The following is a 13,390-nucleotide window of genomic DNA, read 5'->3' on the forward strand; positions in this document are numbered from 1 at the left end:
CCCATCACTTCATGACAAATAGATGGGAAAAAAGTAAAAACTGTGATAGATTTTATTTTCTTGGGCTCCAAAATCACTGCGGATGGTAACTGCAGCCAGGAAATTAAAAGACACTTGCTGCTTGGAAGGAAAGCTATGACAAAGCTAGATAGCATATTACAAAGCAGACACGTCACTGCCAAAAAAGGTCTGTCTAGCCAAAGCTATGGTTTTTCCGGTAGTCGTGTATGGATGTGAGAGTTGGACCGTAAAGAAGGCTGAGGGCTGAAGAATTGATGCTTTTGAAATGTGGTGTTGGAGAAGACTCTTGAAAGTCCCCTGGACTGCAAGGAGATCCAACCAGTCAGTCCTAAAAGAAATCAGCCCTGAATATTCATTGGAAGGACTGATGCTGAAGCTCAAGTTCCAATACTTTGGCCACCTGGTGTGAAGAGTCAGCTCATTGGAGAAGACCCTGTTGCTGGGAAAGATTGAGGGCGAGAAGAAAAGAGACAACAGAGGATGAGATGGCTGGATGGCATCACTGACTCAATGGACATGGGTTTGATCAAATTCTAGGAGATGGTGAAGGACAGGGAAGCCTGGTGTGCTGCAGTCCATGGGGTCACAAAGAGTGGGACACAACTTAGCGACTGAACAACAAAACAACAACTACTCTTACTGGAAGTGGAAGCTCTACAGATTTAATTTTTAGAGGGACAGTTGTGGCTTCATTAAGTTAGATGTGCTAAAGTGAAGATAAATTTATGTCAGGAAGACAGAGTTTTGAAAAGATAAAATGAGGGCCTGATCTCAGTGGAAGAAAAAGGGAAAGCAGGGGTGTTCTGAGGTAGGGTTGGTGAGATTTGTTGGTTGTTAGAGGGAGAAGAGGAGTAGTGACAGTGAGGTGGCTGAGATGGCAGAGACGATGAATAAAGCAAGTAGAGCAGATTTAGGATAGTGGCCTTGAGGGTGGAGGCTGTTAATTTTTGTTTTAAATACAGTTTTAAGGAGATATAGTTGCTATAAAATTAACCCTTTTTTCCCCTACAAAGTGTAAAGGGTTTTCTTTATGTGTAACATAGGCAAAATTATGTAAGTCAGTACGTTTTTAAGAAATTTCACATTTTCTGTTTCCATCCACTGCCAGTCACCTTAGTTCCTCCAGTGTCTGGAACATAATCTTCAAGGTGGTCCTTTCAAAAAGAATTTTGCTCAATCCGCAGTTATCATGTCAAGCAGTCTTGCCACAATTCTTTTAATTGGATTTCTTTGATCTCCAGTGAAATATGAACATACTTCAAAAATTCCCCACTGGGGACTTCCCTGGTGGTCCAGTGGTTAAGACTTCACTTTCCAATGCAGGGGGTACAAGTTTGATTCCTTGTTGGTGAGCTAAGATCCCACATGCCTCTCAGCCAAAACAAGCAAAAACTATAAATGGAAACAATATTGTAGCAAATTCAATAAAGACTTTAAAAAGTGGTCCTCATGAAGAAAAAAAAAATCTTAAAATTCCCCACCAGTAATCTTTGGAATCCAGTTTTCTCAAACTATTACATTAGGACCATGTTTAGGGTCAGAGGAGATGGGTCTGCCTGGTTCTGAATTTTAGAGACCCTAGAGAAACAGAAGTATTAGTTCCTATTGAAGATTATGTCAAATTGAACAGTATGAGAAACTTCAGGGATACTGTGTCAGTAAAAATACTGGCCTAACATGCTCAAAGCCAAGAAAAACAATGATGCCAGGTAGTAAATTTATATAAGCACTGTTCTTTGAACACCCAGCAAGAATTAACTGCTGAACACAGATACCATGCAGTACAATAAAATTCACCAGTTTTAAATGATGAATTTTGAAGAATGTATGCTGTCATATAACTACCACCACAATCATGGTATAACATATTTCCATCACTCCAGAAAGTTCCTTCATATCTCTTGGGAATTATTTGCCCCCACTACCCCAAGGCACTGGCAGTCACTGGTCTGCTTCTCTCAGTGTAGTTTGCCTTTTCTAGAACTTCATGTAAATAGAGTCATAGAATATATAGCCTTTTCTGTCTCTTACTGAGGATAAAAGCTTTTGTAATTTATTTGTGTTGTTGCATATATCAGTAGTTTAATTCCTTTTTATTGCTGAATAGTATTTACTTATATACTAAGATTATATACTAAGTTTATTTATTTATTAGTTGATGGACATTTGGGTTATATCCATTTTTTGTCTATTATAAATAAAACTCGTGGCCCAGTGATGACGACTCCATGTTTTCACTGCAGGAGGCACAAGTTTGATCTCTGGTTGGGGAACTAAGATCCTGCATGCCATATAGTGTGGCCAAAAAAAAAGTTGAAAAAAAAGCTGCTCTGAATATTCAAGTGCAAGTCTTTATGTGAACTTGTTTTCTCTTGAGTAAATAGTTAGGAGTGGGATTACTTGGACTGTATGTTGGCTTGACTGTATAAGAAACTGGCAAATGGTTTTCCAAAGTTGCTTTACTGTTTTGCATGCCCACAAGCAACGCATAAGTGTTCTAGTTACTCCGTATCCTCACCAGTACTTGGTGTTATCAGTCTTTTTAGTTCTAGCCATTCTGATAAGTGTTTAATAGTATCTTGTTGTGGTTTTATTTTGCATTTTCCTAATTACTATTGATATGAACATCTTTTCATGTCTGTATCTGCCATTTGTTGTTCTTTTTTGGAGAAGAAGTCTTTGAATATTTTACCCATTTAAAAACATATTTTCTATAAAAAACCCAAAAGACATGTTTTCTTATTGAGTATTCTTAGTACAAGTCCTTTTATCTGTGTTTTGCAAATATTTTCTTCCAGTATATAACTTGCCTTTGCGTTTTGTAACAGTATCTTTTGAAATGCAAAAGTTTAATTTTAAAAAATAATTATTTTTATATAATTTTCCTTCATTTACAGTTACTACAAAATATTGTCTATATTCTTTGTGTTGTTTAATACATCCTCCTAGCTTATCTTACACTCAGTAGTTGGTACCTCTCATTTCCCCACCCTTGTATTGCTATCCCCCACTGGTAATCACTAGTTTGTTCCCTATATCTGTGAGTCTTCTAACTTTGTTATATTCATTAGTTTGTTGTAGTTTTTAGATTCCACATATTGTACCGTATTTGTCTGTCTCTATCTGACTTCACTTAGCATAGTACCCTTCACTTAGCATAGTACCCTCCAGGCCCATACATGTTGCTTCAAATGGCAAAATCTCTTTCTTCTTTACGGCTGAATATATTCATTGTGTATATACACCACATCTTCTCTATCCATTCATCTGTCAGTGGACACTTAGGTTGCTTCCATATCTTGGCAGTTGTAAATAATGGTGCCTTGAACATTGAGGTGCACATATCTTTTTGAATTTGTGGGGTTATTTGGTTTTGTGTTTTTCTGTTGGTTTTTTTTTGGTTATATACACAGAAGCGGAATTGTTGGACCATATGATCGTTGTGTTTCTAGTTTTTTGAGAAATTTCTATACTGTTTTCCACAGTGGCCGCACCAATTTACATTCCCACTAACAGTGTATGAGAGTTCCCTTTTCTTCACATCCCATTATTTGTGTTCTTTTCGATGATAGCCATTCTCACAGGTGTGAAGTAATATCTCATTGTGGTTTTCATTTGCATTTCTCTTATGATTAACAATGTTGAACATCTTTTCATGTGCCTGTTGGCCATATTGCATTTTCTTTTAGGAAAATTGTCTATTCTTTTGACCATCTTTTAATCAGTTTGTTTTGATGTTGAGTTGTATGAGCTGTTTATGTGTGTTGGATATATTAATCCTTTACCAGTTATATCATTTGCAGATATTTTCTCCATTCAGTAGCTATCTCTTCATTTTGTTGGTGCTTTCCTTTGCTGTGCAGAAGCTTTGAAATTTAATTAGGTCCCATTTGTTTATTTCTACTTTTATTTCCTTTACTTAGTACATGGATCCAGAGAAGTATTGCTACAATTTATGTCATACAGTGTTCTGCCTATGTTTTCCTCCAGGAGTTTTATAGTATCCAGTTTTACATTTAGGTCTCTAATCCATTTTGGGTTGATTTTTGTGTATATCGTGTTAGAGAAAGTTCTTATTTCATTCTTTTACATGTAGCTCTCCAGTTTTCCCAGCACCACTTATTGAAGAGACTGTCTTCTTCATTGTATATCCTTACCTTCTTTTTTGATTAATTGGCCATAGGTGCCTGAGTTTATTTCTGGGCTCTCTATCCTATTCCACTGATGTAGGTGTCTGTTTTTGTGCCAGTGCCTTAATATTTTAATTACTGTAGCTTTGCAGTATAATCTGAGGTCAGGTAGTGTGATTTCTCCAGCTCTAACCTTTCTCAAAATTGTTTTGGCTATTTGATGTCTTTTGAGTTTCTGTACAAATTTAAAAATTTTTGTCCTAGTTCTGTGAAAAATGCCTTTAGGTATTTTGATAGAGATTACACTGAATCTATAGATTGCCTTGGATATCATGGTCATTTTTAACAATACTGATTCTTCCAGTCCAAGAACACGGTATATCTTTCCATCTGTGTTGTCTTCAGTTTCTTTCATCAGTGTCTAATCGTTTTCAGAGTACAGGTCTTTTCCCTCCGCAGGTAGGCCTATTCCTCGGTATTTTAGCTTTTTGATTTAATGGTAATAAATGGGATTGTTTCCTTAATTTCTCTTTCTGATAGTTCCTTATTAGTGTATAGAAATGCAACAGATTTCTATATATTAAGTTTGTATCCTGCAACTTTACCAAATTCATTGATGAGCTCTAGTAGTTTTTTGGTGGTGTCCTTAGGATTTTCTGTGTATGAGTGAGTGAGTGAAGTCGTTCAGTTGTGTCTGACTCTTTGCGACCCAATGGACTGTAGCCTACCAGGCTCCTCTGTCCATGGGATTTTCCAGGCAAGGGTACTGGATTGGGTTGCCATTTCCTTCTCCAGGGGGGTCTTCCCAACCCAGGGATTGAACCCGGGTCTCCTGCATTGCAGGCAAATGCTTTACCATCTGAGCCACCAGGGAAGCCTTTTCTGTGTATAGTGTCATGTTATCAGCCAACAGTGACAGTTTTACCTCTTTCCTTTCCAGTTTGGATTCCTTTTATTTCCAAAAGTTTAAATTTTGATGAAGTCCAGGTTACCTTTTTTTTTCTTTTGTGGTTTCTGTGTTTTATGTTCCAAGAAATCTATGCCTAACCCTTTAGTTAGAAGAATGACATTGTTTATATTTTTGTAAGCCTCTTTAATCCTATCTACTTCTCTATTGCAATATGTTGTTTTGGTTAAAGTCTAGGAAGAAAGTCTGGTGATACACAGGTGTGCAGTTGGAAAAGCAAGGGATATTGTAATAGTCTTTTTAATGTTTATTTTTATTTATTTGTTTGCACTAGATAGCACGTGGGATCTTTATTGCAGCATGTGGTATTTTTCTTTTTAGTTGATGCATGCAGGATCTTTTTTTTTTTTTTTTTAGTTGTGGTATTATGTTGAATCTAGTTCCCCGACCAGAATCAAACCTGGACCAGAGTGCAGAGTCTTTTTTTTTTTTTTTTTATTACCAGAGTGCAGAGTCTTAACCAGTGGACCATCAGGAAAGTCCCAAATAGCCCTTTTAGATAATTGTGGCTATTCTTTGATAGTGCTCCATAGCTTGACACCTGATAGTTTCTTACAGTTTTGTTGCATTGTGGAATCTGAAAGCACGTCAGTGATTTTGTACAGTTACATTAAAATTCACTGTCTTTACTTGCACTTTGAATGGATCTTTATCTGTTTTGACTTGGGGAGGAAAACCTTTTCCTTCTACTCTAGTAGGTTCAGTTTCTGAGGACTGTGAATTAAACTGACAAAAGACAGAGTAACAGGAGGAAAAAACCCAGTTTATACATGCAACATGCATACAGTAGAAGAACTCAGTGATGACTAGCTGAAAGGAATGGTTAGAATCTGGGGCTTCTGGGAAAACAGAAGACTTCCTAAAAGTGGGGAGAAAGGACAGCTTTTGGACTTTGGGAAAGATAAATGGGTTTTCAGGAGAACAAGCGGTACTTCTAAATTTGTGATAATATATATAGGTATGAATGGTTTTTCCATCTCCTTTAGGGCCATAAAATTCCACCAGAGAAGGGATTTGGGTAGATTTTATTTGCATTCTTTCTTCTGGGAGTAGATCTGCCTTGAAGAGGAATTTATGACAGCCTTATTTCCCAAAAGTTGCTGCTGTTAGCTAGAGAAAGCTCTGAGGAGGCTTTTTTCTGCATCTGTTGAACCTTAAATGTCTTCAGCTGAAAATAATCTTTATACCAACTCTGGGGTTCCAGGTGGGTCCTACAGTTGAATTGGTGAAAAATACATTGATAGTTTGGAAAATACTGGTTCAAAGGTATGTAGCTCTTCCAAGTATTAATAGATTTTATTATACAGTGTTTAAAGAATCACATTTGTTTATGTCTCTTTTGATGTCATCAGAATAAGTAATGGAAGCCCGGTGGCCCATGTAGACTTTCCAAAAATTTTAAATTTTGCCTGAAAGCTCAAATGTTATTGTTGGCCACAAACACTGTCAGTTGTTTCCTTTGAAATAACAAGAGTTTTTCACTTTCAAGAGCATGTCAGTTGTTCTTTGAAGTAAAAATGATTTTACATGAAAAAAGAGGCTGGTTCAACTTAAACAGGCTCACACATGCTTTTCCTCAAGACAATTGTAGTATTTTGGCACGTAGCATTTCATAAACAGAATATTAAAAATATATGTGTTTAAGAGTTGAGATTTAATAAAATTATTACTTTTGATGGCTTTGTCAAGGCATCCTGAAGTAAAACTGCCCCTCCCCCAACTGCGTGTGTGGCAGCAGAGAATACAGTGACTAGTAGTGTAGTGTGATGCCATGACTTCATTTGTGTATGGTGCCAGTGTTTGTATCCACTGTAATTTTTATACTAGTAAGTGCAAAGTAAGTGTCCGCACAGTTGTTCTAAGATAAACCATGAGATTCAAAACAGTTATATTCATCTTGGATTATGTCAGCATCACTTGTGTTTGTTACTAAGGATTCATACACGACATCATTGTCAGTGATTAACTGGTGCCAGTGCTAGATGAATATAAACAAAATGGCAGGTCTAATCTTGTCTATGGATTCATCTGTAAAGTAAAATTCTAGTTCTGCTGATGAGATGGTAATCAAGTCTTCAGGTTTGCAGCAGAATCTTTAATTTGGTAAATTAAAAGTATATCATTAAAAGAGAGGCATTGCCATGATTTATTTTACTGACTTCATTCAGCAGGCATGTAGCAATGTCAGCTGTACCAAGTTGTGCTTCTCCAGTTAAGGAAGTTCAGTCACTTACCCTAAGGTAGTTCAATGACTTTTTCATTTCTAGATTGAAAGGTGTTAACAATCTTTAAGAATTGTAAAGATTCATCACATCTGCATTTAAAATATTCAACTATTTTAAATTCCGAATGATCTCAAAATGTCACTGTAACTTAACTGGCATAATATAATTAGAAAATGTTCTGTTGCTTAAGATACAGTTAGCTAAATTATTAACATCTATAAAGTCAAGAGAAAGAAAAATGGCTCTTGTCATGCTGTGGTTTCTTATATATAATTTTGCCCAGTTTTTTTTGGAGTAGATTCTTCCTTTCCGTGAGTCAGAGACTCTAAGCCAGTTACATCTATTTTAGCAATCTTTAAATGTATGTATTGCAGCTGTGGGTTGAGAAAGTAAGTCTTCTAATCTCCCTGTTTTGAGTCCATTTTTTTTTTTCTTTTTTAATTTTTCGGCTACACCAGGCAGCTTGCAGAATCTTAGTTTCCCAACCAGGGATTGAAGCCATGCCCTCAGCAGTCAAAAGTGCAGAGTCCTAATCACTGGATTGCCAGGGAATTCCAGAGTCAATGATTCCTTCTTAAATATAAATGAAAAATTATGAATAAATTTTCTTTTATTTTAGAAAAAATAAACTCTAAAATAATACACATTAGATATAATTTAAAAATTTCTGCCACCCTTATGTCAGAAGAGCTTCCCTGATAGCTCAGTTGGTAAAGAATCTGCCTGCAATGTAGGAGACCCTGGTTCAATTCCTGGGTCAAGATATCTGCTGGAGAAGGGATAGTCTACCCACTCCAGAATTCTTGGGCTTCCCTTATGGCTCAGCTGGTAAAGAGTGTGCCTGCAATGTGGGAGACCTGGGTTTGATCCCTGGGTTGGGAAGATCCCCTGGAAAAGGTAAAGGCCACCCACTCCATTATTCTGGCCTGGAGAATTCCATGGACTATACAGTCCCTGGGGTTGCAAAGAGTCGGACACGACTGAGCGACTTTCACGCACTTATGGCAGAAAGCAAAGAGGAACTAAAGAGCCTCTTGATGAAAGTGAAAGAGGAGGGTGAAAAAGCTGGCTTAAAACTCAACAATCAAAAAGCTGAGATCGTGGCATCCGGTCCTGTCACTTCATGGCAAATACATGGAGAAACAATGGAAACAGTGACAGAATTTATTTTTGGGGGCTCCAAAATCCCTGCAGATGGTGACTGCAGCCACGAAATTAAAAAATGCTTGCTTCTTGGAAGAAAAGCTGTGACAAACCTAGATGGCATATTAAAAAGCAAAGACATTACTTTGCCAATAAAGGTCCGTATAGTCAAAGCTATGGTTTTTCCAGTAGTCACGTATGGATGTGAGAGTTGGACCATAAAGAAAGCTGAGCACTGAAGAATTGATGCTTTTGAACTGTGGTGTTGGAGAAGACTCTCGAGAGTCCCATGGACTGCAAGGAGATCCAACCAGTCTATCCTAAAGGAAATCAATCCTGAATGTTCATTGGAAGGACTGATGCTGACGCTGAAGCTCCAATACTTTGGCCATCTGATGTGAAGAACTCGCTCGTTAGAAAAGACCCTGATGCTGGGAAAGATTGAAGACAGGAGGTGAAGGGGATGACAGAGGATGAGATGGTTGGATGGCATCACTGACTCGTTGGATATGAGTTTGAGCAGGCTCCTGGAGATGGAGAGGGAAGCCTGGCGTGCTGCAGTCCTTGGGGTTGCAAAGAGTCGGACACAACTGAACAAATAAACTAAACTGAACTGAAAAATTAAGGAGAGTTTCCCCCAAATTTAAAAAGTATTATTGCAAAGCAAAATAACAAAAAGTACTTGTTCCTACCTGGTGTGTGGAGAACTTTGAAATTTTACAGTAATGATTTATTGGATAATAATGAGGTTATATCATATATAACTGGAGATAATTATAAGAGCCTAAACAGAAGTACTATGAAGGAAAAAACTTGAATTATACCCTAAGCCTAGTACCTTAGAAAATGTTAGAAAACATTAGACTACAGAAACACATACTCCACTAACCACTAGAGTGATGATATCATTACATGCTGTGTAGCATCAGGAAAACTCCACTGTAGACTCATGAAAGAGTGAGAGTGAAAAAGGCAAATAAATTTAGTGTTATCATGAAATTAATTTTGCTTTATAGACCAGGCCCTCAAAGGGTTTTGGGGACTGTGGACTCTCTCAAACTGCTGTTCCAGGTTATTTCTTTCTTATTTAGGGCTCATACTGCCATCTCTATGTCAGTGACACTCTCATCTGTACCCCAGCCTGGACTACTTATATACTGCTTGCCTACCTGGACTCTTTCCTCAGCTTGGTGCTCTCATTCTCTTTGGCGTTTGCACATGCTATTTGATCTGTCCAGAATATCCTGTTCCTTTTGTTCACTTGGATAATTACTGAATTGTAAGCTGCTTGAGGGCAGGAACTCAGTTCAGTTCAGTTCAGTTCAGTTGCTCAGTCGTGTCCGACTCTTTGCGACCCCATGAATCGCAGCACGCCAGGCCTCCCTGTCCATCACCAACTCCCGGAGTTTACTCAAACACATGTCCATCGAGTCGGTGATGCCATCCAGCTATCTCATCCTCTGTTGTCCCCTTCTCCTCCTGCCCCCAATCCCTCCCAGCATCAGGGTCTTTTCCAATGAGTCAACTCTTTGCATGAGGTGGCTAAAGTATTGGAGTTTCAGCTTCAGCATCAGTCTTTCCAATGAGCACCCAGGACTGATCTGCTTTAGGATGGACTGGTTGGATCTCCTTGCAGTCCAAGGGACTCTCAAGAGTCTTCTCCACCACCACAGTGCAAAAGCATCAATTCTTCGGTGCTCAGCTTTCTTCACAGTCCAACTCTCACATCCATACATGACCATTTATATCCCCAGCTTTTAGCAGAAATTCATGGGGTCACAGAATCAGACATAACTGAGTGACTCACACTTTCTTTTCACTTTCCTAGCACTTTGTAGGCTGCTTAGCAGATGTTGAGTTAAATTGAATCACGTAAGAATTCTAGTCTCATAAACATAAGTTTGCATTACATCTCAGGGTGAAGTTTTTTTCTGTTTTTGTCTGATCCCATTCATTCTATATTGGTTTGTGTTATTGGATTGGCTGAAAAGTTTGTTTAGGTTTTTCTGTATGATTGTATGGAAAAACTTGAATGAACTTCTTGGCCAACTCAATAGCTTCAGTTCAGAGAAAAGGACTTCATAACCTACCTCAAATTCAGGACAACCAACTCCTGTCTGTATTAACTCATCCACCAGTGTTTGTTTTATTTCCTTTTGGCTTGTTTGGAGTATAATACATTCTGAAAGGACGATATTTGGGCTGAGGACTCAAGATCTTAATTTTTAGTTCTGTCTCTATGTTATTTTATTTTATTTATTAAGACACTTAGCATCTGCTTCTCTCCACTTGTGGTGGAAAATATGTTATTCATATATTTTAGTTTCTTTGAAGGAAGATGTTCTAACATCCAAATGATAACTAACATTTATTAAGTTCTTACTATATGTCAGAAACTGTTCTGTTTTACATGTATTAACTCATTTAATCTGCATAATAGCCCTATGTGGAAGATAGATGATTCTATTATCTCCATTTTACTGAAGGAAAGTAAGACACAGAAAGATTAAGTAACTTGCCAGAGGATGCATAGATAGTAATAGGGTCTGGGTTTGAGCTGTGAGCTATGCTCTTAACTGATGTAAGAAACTCCCTCACAAATCTAAATATATTACTTTTATCATCAACCTATGTTAGTACACATGTACAGATGCATGTTATAATATTTATAATTGTGAAATTAAAAATAACTTTAGAGAATACCTAAATAAATAATGAGATATATGCATAATTGATAGTTATTTTAAAATCACATTTTTGAAGGATATTTTAATGATATGGAAAAATATATTAGAATGAAAAAGTAACATAAAATCATAGGTTTTGTTTGAAAAACACATGTAATGGATTTATATGTTACATATCCATATATATGAGCTTCCCTGGTGGCTTAGCAGTAAAGAATCCACCTGCCAATACAGGAGATTCTGTCCCTGAATTGGGAAGATCCTCTGGAGAAGGAAATGGCAACCCACTCTAATATTCTTGCCTGGGAAACCCCATGGGCAGAGGAGCCTGGTGGGCTACAGTCCATGGGGTTGCAAGAGTCAGACACGACTTAGCGACTAAACAACAACAGCATACATACATAGATATGCACACAATGTTTATTTTAAAAGACTGGAAAGAAGTGTAATAGTGATTTTTTGTGAGTAGAGCAGTTGCAGTTGTAGAGCAATTTGTTGGACGTTCCCCGTGTGCTGAGCACCCTGTTAAATTCCTTATGTGTGTTTCCTCAGCCAGCTCTCCCATCAGAACCGTGATGTAGATTCTACTCATTTTTCAGATGAAGAAACCGAGCCTTAGACAGATTAAGTAACTTATTACGGGTCATTCAAGCAGTGAGTACAAGAGTTGGGACATCTGTATTAGACACTCTCTCTTTTTTTAACTTTTTATTTGTATTGGGATATAGCCAATTAACAAATAATGTGATGATAGTTTCAGGTGAATAGCAAAGGGACTTAGCCTTACATCTGCATATATCCATTCTTTCCCAGACTCCCCTCCCATCCAGGCTACCACATAACATTGAGCAGAATTCCCTGTGCTATACAGTGGGTTCTTGTTCGTTATCCATTTTAAGTGTAGCCGTTTGTACAGTTCATCCCAAACTCCCCAACTGTCCCTTCCCCCCAGACAACTATAAGCTTGTCCATGAAGTCTCTGAGACTCTGCTTTTTAATTGAAGTACAGTTGATTTGTAATGTGTTAGTTTCTGGTGTACAGCAAAGTGATTCAGTTTTACATATATACGTATGTATATTCTTTTCAGATTCTTTTCCATTATAGATGATTATAAGATATTGAATACAGTTCCCTTTGCTATATAGTAGGACCTTGTTTATATCTATTTTGTATAAAGTAGTATGTACCTGTTAATTTTGGGCTCCTAATTTGATAGCCTTCCCCTTTGATAGCCATGTTTGTTTTCTGTCTCTGTGAGTCTGTTTCTGTTTTGTAAATAAGTTCATCTTTATCATTTTTTTAGATTCCACATGTAAGCGGTATCATTTCTCTTGTCTGACTTACTTCACTTAGTATGATAACCTCTAGGTCCATCCATGTTGCTGCAGATAACATTATTTCATTCTTCTTTATGACTGAATAATATTCCTTTGTATATATAAACCATATCTTCTTTAGCCATCCATCTGTCAGCAGACACTTAGGTTGCATCAGTGTCTTGGCTGTTGTAAATAGTGCTGCTCTGAACTTTGGGGCACATGTTATCTTTTTGAATCAGTAGACTCCGTTTTGTATTTTCTTAACTTTTTATAAGCTGTATTTACACGACCAAAAGCAAAATAAAAATTTTAAATTATGCAAATTGCAAACATCTTGGGACCTGCAACAAGTCAGACTTGTATGATCTGGTAGGATTTATTCATTTGAACCATTGATTCCTTAAACTGGTTATGCAAAATAACAACAGCATGGGACTTGAGAGAAGTTAAACCATGCATTTAAAGAGTCAAAACATACTCATTGATTTCTATTCTACCAAGGAATTTTTTGACCATCTATTATGGCCAACTGATTTTTTTTTTCCCCTAGCATGGGTTGCAGCTAGTACCCCTTAGTGAAGTGAAATCAGATACATATCTTACAGGCTAGTGACCGTATGATAAGGCTGACCATTTTTATGACTGTTGAAGAATTCCTTAACCATTTTTGTTGTGGTTGCTAGTAGTTCTTTTTGTCTTACTGGATCCCAATGAGATAATGTTGCCACATGCCCAAAAGAAAAGATTTTTGTGTGTGAATTTGTGGGATGCCCCCCATTGACATAGTAAGTGACTTTTTCTAATAAAAGTGTTACTGCAGTTGACAAATGATTTAGTGAAAGTTAGAGGTATTGGATGAACACTTATAATCTTTCAGAATAACGTCATTCACAGAAG

General features: G+C 37.3%; 1 protein-coding gene and 1 non-coding gene across 6 annotated transcripts in view; one reads left to right on the forward strand and one right to left on the reverse strand.

Annotated features, from left to right (window-relative positions):
• Positions 1–13,390, forward strand: part of RNF214 (ring finger protein 214) — a 49,329-nt gene that overhangs the window by 31,080 nt on the left and 4,859 nt on the right. The gene's annotated exons all lie outside the window — the stretch shown is intronic.
• Positions 1,670–1,807, reverse strand: LOC133064906 (small nucleolar RNA SNORA8). Its single transcript, XR_009694768.1, has one exon. It is a non-coding gene; the product is annotated as a small nucleolar RNA SNORA8 (small nucleolar RNA).

The sequence above is a fragment of the Dama dama genome, chromosome 1, assembly GCF_033118175.1.
Source record: "Dama dama isolate Ldn47 chromosome 1, ASM3311817v1, whole genome shotgun sequence".
Taxonomy (NCBI): Eukaryota; Metazoa; Chordata; class Mammalia; order Artiodactyla; family Cervidae; genus Dama; species Dama dama.